Source organism: Aegilops tauschii, chromosome 7, assembly GCF_002575655.3.
Source record: "Aegilops tauschii subsp. strangulata cultivar AL8/78 chromosome 7, Aet v6.0, whole genome shotgun sequence".
Taxonomy (NCBI): domain Eukaryota; kingdom Viridiplantae; phylum Streptophyta; class Magnoliopsida; order Poales; family Poaceae; genus Aegilops; species Aegilops tauschii.
The window spans coordinates 76,122,071-76,130,554 of record NC_053041.3 but is presented as its reverse complement, the minus strand read 5'-3'; the positions used below and the strand labels follow the sequence as shown (position 1 = coordinate 76,130,554).

Genomic DNA, 8,484 nt, shown 5'->3' with positions numbered 1-8,484 from the left:
CCGGGTGGATCCATTACTTGAGCACTATATGAGCTTAATGGCTTTAAAGAAAGCGCTGCCAGGGAGACAACCCGGAAGTTTTAGAGAGTCATTTATTTCTGTTGTGTGATTTCATAAAGTTTAAAAACAAAAAAATAAAGAGGGGAACCCAAACCTTTTTCAAAAAGAAAAGCAAAAGTGAGAAAGACGAGCATTGTTAAAGTGGGAGCTAGCCTTGAACTTTGTTCATGCTCACGGAAACTTTGTGAATCTAGATTACAGAAACTTTTCAACAAAAATAATTATCCCTTTGTACAATTCCATTACATAATAAAAATAATGTGCCAAGGTTTTCCTTTAGGATGTTTACAATGCTTGTTGGTTTGTGCGGTGCAGGACAGAAACTTTGGCTGTAATGCGCGATTTTACATTTTTTACTGGAACGTAAAACGGTTCTGAAACTTTTTTCAATGTCTTTCTATACAAATTGTTTATTTTTCCTAATTGTGGCAGAATTTCTGGGGTACCAGAAGTATGGTGAATGTGCAGATTACTACAGACTGCCCTGTTTAAGACAGATTCTGTTTTTGATGCACAGTTTGCTTGTTTTGATGAAACTATCGATTTCTATCAGTGGATTAAGCCATGGAAAATTTATATTACAGTAGCTACAATGCAAAAACAAAATATGAATTGGTTTGCAACAGTACTTAGAGTAGTTATTTGCTTTATTATACTAACGGATCTTACCGAGTTTTCTGTTGAAGTTTTATGTGGATGAAGTGTTCGAAGATCGAGGAGGTCTCAATATGAGGAAAAGGAGGAGAGGCAAGAGCTCAAGCTTGGGGATGCCCAAGGCAACCCAAGTAAATATTCAAGGATACTCAAGCGTCTAATCTTGGGGATGCCCCGGAAGGCATCCCATCTTTCTTCAACAAGTATCGGTATGTTTTCGGATTAATTTCGTTCATGTGATATGTGCAAATCTTGGAGCATCTTTTGCATTTAGTTTTCACTTTTCTTTTATGCACCATGATGGTATGAGATAGTCCATGGTTGATTTATAGAATGCTCATTGCACTTCACTTAAAGCTTTTGAGTATGGCTTTATAGAATGCTTCATGTGCTTCACTTATATCATTTGAAGTTTGGATTGCCTGTTTCTCTTCACATAGAAAACCGCCATTTGTAGAATGCTCTTTTGCTTCACTTATATTTGTTAGAGCGTGGGCATATCTTTTGTAGAAAGAATTAAATTCTCTTGCTTCACTTATATCTATTTAGAGAGATGACTGGAATTGGTCATTCACATGGTTAGCCATAAAATCCTACATAAAACTTGTAGATCACTGAATATGATATGTTTAATTCCTTGCAATAGTTTTGCGATATAAAGGTGGTGATATTAGAGTCGTGCTAGTGGAGTAATTGTGAAATTGAGAAATACTTGTGTTGAGGTTTGCAAGTCCCGTAGCATGCACGTATGGTAACCGTTGTGTGACAAATTTGAAGCATGGGGTGTTCTTTGATTGCCTTCCTTATGAGTGGAGGTCGGGATCGCGCGATGGTTAACTCCTACCAACCCTTCCCCTAGGATCATGCACAGTAGTACTTTGCTTCGAGGGCTAATAAACTTTTGCAATAAGTATCACTACACCATGGCAAAAGTTTAGGGGCAGTCAACTGCCGGGAAAGGTTAAGAATTGAGGTCAATTTACTGCCGGTAAAGCTTTATCTGCCGGCCAAAACTTTATGGGTCAAATTATCTGTCGGGAATGATACAGTAAAGAGGGCAGCGTATCTGCCGGCAAGTTCACGGTCAGTGTAACTACCCTGGAATCAAAACGAGGGCAAACGCTGCGCTGGTAAGCACGTTGGTGCGGGCTGAATTCTTTTTGGCGCGAGGCGGGCGTGGGAAAAATTAAAACAACAGAAGTTACTCGAATCGTCTCCGTGCTATGCAGCCCTAATTAGGTACTCCTATTTTTTCCCACAAAAAAGGTACTCCTATTTTGTCCCATTCCCCACCACTTCTTCTCTCACCCTGACCCAACCCAGCCGCTGCTAACCCTAGCAGCAACGCCGCCGCCGCCGCATCCTGCATCCATAATGCCAAGCCCAGCGCCGCTGCCCCATTACCCATTCACACCGCTACCCTCACCGCCCCGCCGTCGCCACCCTACTTCCACATCACGGCGCACGGCCCATCCCCCATCTTCGCCCCCACCCGCATCCGCCACCCGCGCCTCCGTACGCCCCATCCCCGATCTTCGCCGCCGCGCCCGTGACCCCCATCCCACGCTGCCACCCATCCCCACCGACGCCGCCACACTAGTATCCCCCACCAACGCCGCCGCCCCATCCCTGTTCAGGCGGCCGCAGCAACAACCCCGCGGACACACCTACCACCTACGGGCCCCCTATTTCGCCCCTCACACAGCAGCACCGCATCTCCTTAGTGCCTGCTCCATACTGCGTATCACTTCCTCTCCATTTGCACTCCCCACAAATCAGTGGGAGGACGTGCCCATCTGAAGCAGCAGTAGTAGCAGAACAAGTAGCTACTGCACCGCTTACCTCTGTTTGTGCTCCCCCAGTTTCTGAAGAGGTATGCATTTAGAAGTTTCAGTTGTGTGGTTTCGAATTTTCAACCATGTTTTGTTGTGCTGTGACATCCAAGGATTTTTAGTTCTTCTAAGGTAGTAAATTTGGCTGGGAGCTATGAATCTAGTAGATGATGGTAAGGAACAATGTGTGATAAGTTAATACGACAGTCATGAGATAAAGGATATTTCTTTTGCTGGGAATCCAAGTGGATATATTCGTTCATATTTTTGCTTGTATGCAAATGTTCTTAAGTACTCTGAATATAGCATGATTTGACTAGATAGGATCTCTATTGTTTCTCACACATATTTTTAATTAATACATAGATTGATATTTTAGCTAGAGTACAAGATACCATTTTACAAATATTTCGAGTTAGTAATTCATTAGTATTATGTCTAGATGATCTCAGTTTTTTTTCTAAGACCTATTTTTAGTTTAACAGATAGATTGATAATTTTAAACAAGGTCTTCACAAATAACATTTTACTGTTGATGTTCAGGTCTAGGTTCGCAAGTGGAGGAGGGATCCAACTTGCAGCCATAAATAATCGAACAAGTACCACTTCATGGTTATGGTGAGATTCTTGATCCTAGTTGAAGAGTTAAATTGGTACTTCCATCGCGTGGTATCATTTGACTACATTTGGAATATCTCATATTTTTTTTCAATCATTGCATGATTGTATCATATGGTGGTAAAATATATTATGGTGTGATAATGGAAATTCTGGAATTGGACTATCACCACAAAGGATATATTGCTCTTTTGAATATGATTGGTTTCACAACCGTATACACGACAAGTGGGTAAAGATGCACTATTGCTAATTCCGTCTTTTATATTGAAGTGTTCCTTCAGAGTACCTCTTTGTTCTTCTATTTCAGATTGCATAACACTTGTACTAATCCTGAGATCATACTTCTTTTCATGAAATGAATGGCAAACCGAGGAGGATGAGCTGATGCTGCTATGCATGAAGATTTGCGAATAGGGAATGTAAGACATGTCACAGGAAGGTTGCATGAATTCATTCCAAGTCTTGCGTGGACAAAACAACAAGACAAAGGTGACGGCGGCCTTTGTGTGTTGATACATCTTTGCAGATGTATGAAGCTATTTAACAACAAGTTGTGCTTATCTGTAGGAAAGGCAACACATCTAATCAGTCAGCTGTCAAAATGCCTAGATGCCGACTAAGATCTGAGATCATATCACTTACAAAGCATGACTGGAGGACATGGCTGCTGAAAACCTGAATGATCATGTGGTACACTTTGCTCACATTAAAATGTATGTAGGTTTCTGAAATTTGCAATGTATTTGACAATCTTATATATGCAGATAGAAGTTGATAGTAAAGTATGCAGAAGCAACCATCACAGCCGGAAGCAGTCCCTGCATCTACGAGCTATTACATATTCTTAGAATTCTGTAATATTAGACTAAAGACAAGTTAATTTTGTTTTCATTATCCTCTGGACAATGCGTATACGAGCTAGCTCTTCCAAAATTTATATCTTCTGGATCCCTCGTATGTTAGGGTCTTGTGGATGCTACTTTTCTTTATCTATAAAGCAGGGTTATGGCCTGATTTCTTAAACCATCAATAAAAGAGATCAAGAGATGCATATATACCATGGATGTTGCAACGACTTACCTTCCTGTAGGCAGCATTTAACCTGATATGCTTGTTCCTGAAACACTCAGGTAAAGGGTTATCAGATATAGAAATACTTGTAATATAAGAAAAATGAATATCCATATCCATCTTTAATGTTATCCCAAAATCTTTGGTGCAGTTATTCTCTAACTTATTTCATATATAAAATTTTCTCTCATGGTTTAACAATACTACATCCATTTGAGCATACTAAGATTCTCTAACTGTGAGATATATTCAACAAAAAAGGTGGAGCACTTATCAAATGATATATTCATGCTTTATTGTTTTGTAGTGAAAGAATATCTCTTTTGATATATCTCTCCTTTCAAGTAACAGAAAACAGTCAAAAACAGTGATCGACTTGACCAACATTCTTTTATTTTGAACAACCTATATTCATTTCAGCAAATAATGATTTATGGGTGTATAAATTTTTTTCTTTTGTTCAATCAACATTTTTTCCTGAAACCAAGAAGCAGATTTAATCAAAGGGTTGTTCAGTTGTTATACATTCTCATAACTATTGATTCACACTGTCTAGCATTAGCACACACTACACAGAACAAACATGTACAGAAAAACTGAATGGAGGACACCCTGCATTGCCACTGGATTGCTAGTAACTAATCCTTACCTACAGTTTTTGGATGTTCTATTTACTTCACAGCAATCAAGAGAAAGTAATGCACCAAAAGAAGATGACTATCCGTAAATATTTATAGTGATAGGTTATATTGATCTTCCTCATGATCCATACATATTGCATAATCTGTTCTGATGAGTACACACACACATTCTGTTTGTGCCTTGTGCAACGCAAAGTACAGGGCGACACACATGTCCTTTTCATTTGAGGGGTTGTTTGGTTTGAGACTAAGTTTGCCAAAGCTTGCCACACCTAAGGTTAGGCAAATTTGACCAACTTAGGTGTTTGTTTGGTTCAAGCCACATCTTAGGCAAGCCACACTATGGTCCCACATCACATACACACAACAAGTGTGGCAAGATTCCCTTAGGCTTGCCAACTTGTGGCTCTCATTTTGAAGAACTAACCTTAGGCAAGTTTGGCAACATTGTATGGCAAAGTGTGGCACTCCTAGGCCTAGAACCAAACAACCCCTGAATAAGTCAATTTTCTTTTTCTGCCCATGCTACTTCTACGTTTGGAACATATGTTCGTCCGAGCTGATTTTTTAATCCATTTCCTTTTTTGACAGGTCACGGTATAATTTCCTTTGCATCCACAAGTTTCTTTAGGTGTGGTTGTTGAGCTAAAAGGATCTTCTGCTAGGATATTTTTCACTTTTGTCTACGATGTACTGTAATACTTATGAATCTACAAATCTATGTATGTGTGCATCTAGACTTGATAAATGGTTGCTTTTGGCTGTCCTGTTACTGGACTTGTATGCCCATGTGTGCATCTAGGCACGCATGATGAATCTTCTTTGTGCTTTTGGCTATCCTCCAATACTGGACTTATGAACCTACGTATGCATGATGTAGACTTGTGAACTTATGTATGGATGATGGATTGCTTATATCTATGCCCATGTTGTTATATATATGTATATTACTGTATGCATGTGTGTTATATATAGATGGCACAAAATGCAGTGAAGATAAATGATAGCTGTTGGAATACATGTATACATATAGGAGATTAGTGTGTTTGTAGTGGATGCAAATACTAGCAGTCTAACTGCCGGGAAACTCTTCAATCTGCCCTGAATTGTTGGTCTGCCGGGGAAAAGTTGTATGCCAGGAATAGTTCTAACTGCCGGCAAAGGTACAAACATGGAGGGCAGACAATCTGCCGGGGTTTACACAAACTGCCGGGAATTGTTTTTCTCGACAGCACTTTCAAGGGCAGTTTGTATATGCCGGCAAAAACCTTTCCCGGCAGTTAGTCTGCCTCCAATGGTTAGTTTTCCCGGCAGATCTGATGACCTCTAAGTTTTGGTCATGGTGTAGTGTATATGAGTTCTTTATGACTAATGTGAGTCCATGGATTATACGCACTCTTACCCTTCCATCATTGCTAGCCTCTTCGGTACCGTGCATTGCCCTTTCTCACCTCGAGAGTTGGTGCAAACTTCGCCGGTGCATCCCAACCCCGTGATACGATACGCTCTATCACACATAATCCTCCTTATATCTTCCTCAAAACAGCCACCATACCTACCTATTATGGCATTTCCATAGCCATTCCGAGATATATTGCCATGCAACTTCTATCATCATCATATACATGACTTGAGCATTCATTGTCATATTGCTTTGCATGATCATAAGACATCTAGCATGATGTTTTCATGGCTTGTCCATTTTTTGCTATCTTTGCTATGCTAGATCATTGCACATCCTGGTACACTGCCAAAGGCATTCATATAGAGTCATATTTTTTTCTAGTATTGAGTTGTAATATTGAGTTGTAAGTAAATAAAAGTGTGATGATCATCATTATTAGAGCATTGTCCCATGTGAGGAAAGGATGATGGAAGCTATGATTCCCTCACAAGTTGGGATGAGTCTCCTGACTTTATGAAAAATAAAAGAGGCCAAAGAAGCCCACCAAAAAAATAAAAAATAAAAAAATGAGAGAAAAAGAGAGAAGGGGCAATGCTACTATCCTTTTACCACACTTGTGCTTCAAAGTAGCACCTTGTTCTTCATAGAGAGAGTCTTCTATGCTTTCACTTTCATATACTAGTGGGAATTTTCCATTATAGAACTTGGCTTGTATATTCCGATGATGGGCTTCCTCAAATGCCCAAGGTCTTCATGAGCAAGCAAGTTGGATGCACACCCACTTAGTTTCCAGTTTGAGCTTCCATGAACTTATAGCTCTTAGTGCATCCGTTGCATGGCAATCCCTACTCCTCACATTGACATCAATTGATGGGCATCTCCATAGCCCGTTGATTAGCTGCGTCGATGTTAGACTTTCTCCCTTTTTGTCTTCTCCACACAACCTCCATCATCATACTCTACTCCACCCATAGTGCTGTGTCCATGGCTTACGCTCATGTATTGCGTGAGGGTTGAAAAGGCTGAAGCGCGTTAAAAAGTATGAACCAATTGCTTGGCTGAAACCGGGGTTGTGCATGATGGGAGCATTTTGTGTGACGAAAATGAAGCATGGCCAAACTATATGATTTTGTAGGGATAAGCTTTCTTTGGCTATGTTAGTTTGATAAGACATAATTGCTTTATTAGTATGCTTGAAGTATTATTGTTTTTATGTCAAATGATAGACTATTGCTTTGAAACACTTATGTCTTAATATTCATGCCATGATTAGATATATGATCAAGACCATGCTAGGTAGCATTCCACATCAAAAATTATCTTTTGTATCATTTACCTACTCGAGGAGGATCAGGAATTAAGCTTTGGGATGCTGATACGTCTCCATCGTATCTATAATTTTTTATTGTTCCATGCCAATATTCTACAACTTTTCCATACTTTTGGAAACTTTTTATACTATTTTTGGGACTAACATATTGATCCAGTGCCCAGTGCCAGTTCCTGTTTGTTGCATGTTTTTTGTTTCGCAGAAAACCCATACCAAGCGGAGTCCAAAGGGGATAAAAACTGAAGGAGATTTTTTTTGAAATATTTATGATTTTTGGGCAAAAGAATTAATGCGAGACAACGCTCGAGGGGGCCACGAGGCAGGGGGCGCGCCCCAGGGTTCAGGCACGCCCTGGGCCCTCATGGCCACCCCGTAAGGCGGTTGGTGCCCTTCTTTCGCCGCAAGAAAGCTAATATCCGAATAGAGACACTACAAAAAATACACTTCCGTGATGATACGTGTTTGTCACAGTAGGTCACGTTTTCTGTCATGCACGTACATCCATGACGATTTTATGACAGAATCAAGATAGTCATACATGTACTGTCGTAGAAGTGTTCCATGACATTACCAAAATTATCATCACGGAAATGTCCACTTTTGTTGTGGATTTGTCACGGCAGATGTCCTAGTGTGAGGACTTAGTCGTGAGGCCAACGCATCTATGTGGTAGCTTGAGAGGGGTTGAGCGGAATCAAGAGACGCAACACAAGACAAGGGTTTAGACAGCTTCGGGCCCTGGGGAACATCATCCGGTAAAAACCCTACATGCTGTTTGTGGCTAGGTCTCATTATGCTAGTGAGGGGCCGGGTCGCCGGTAAGCCGGCTTTTTATGTCTAGCCCTAGAGATTGTTTCTTCTTGCCTGTCT

The 8,484-nt window shown here is 40.5% G+C and overlaps 1 long non-coding RNA gene across 2 annotated transcripts; it reads left to right on the top strand.

Moving 5' to 3' along the window:
- The first annotated feature begins 2,017 nt into the window (after positions 1-2,017).
- Positions 2,018-5,069, top strand: LOC109745137 (uncharacterized). Of its 2 annotated transcripts, XR_002228456.4 has the most exons (4): positions 2,018-2,587; positions 3,090-3,656; positions 3,735-3,857; positions 3,932-5,069. It is a non-coding gene; the product is annotated as an uncharacterized lncRNA (long non-coding RNA). The 2 variants fall into 2 exon arrangements; XR_012188736.1 differs by having other exon boundaries at positions 3,090-3,857.
- The last annotated feature ends 3,415 nt before the right edge of the window (positions 5,070-8,484 follow it).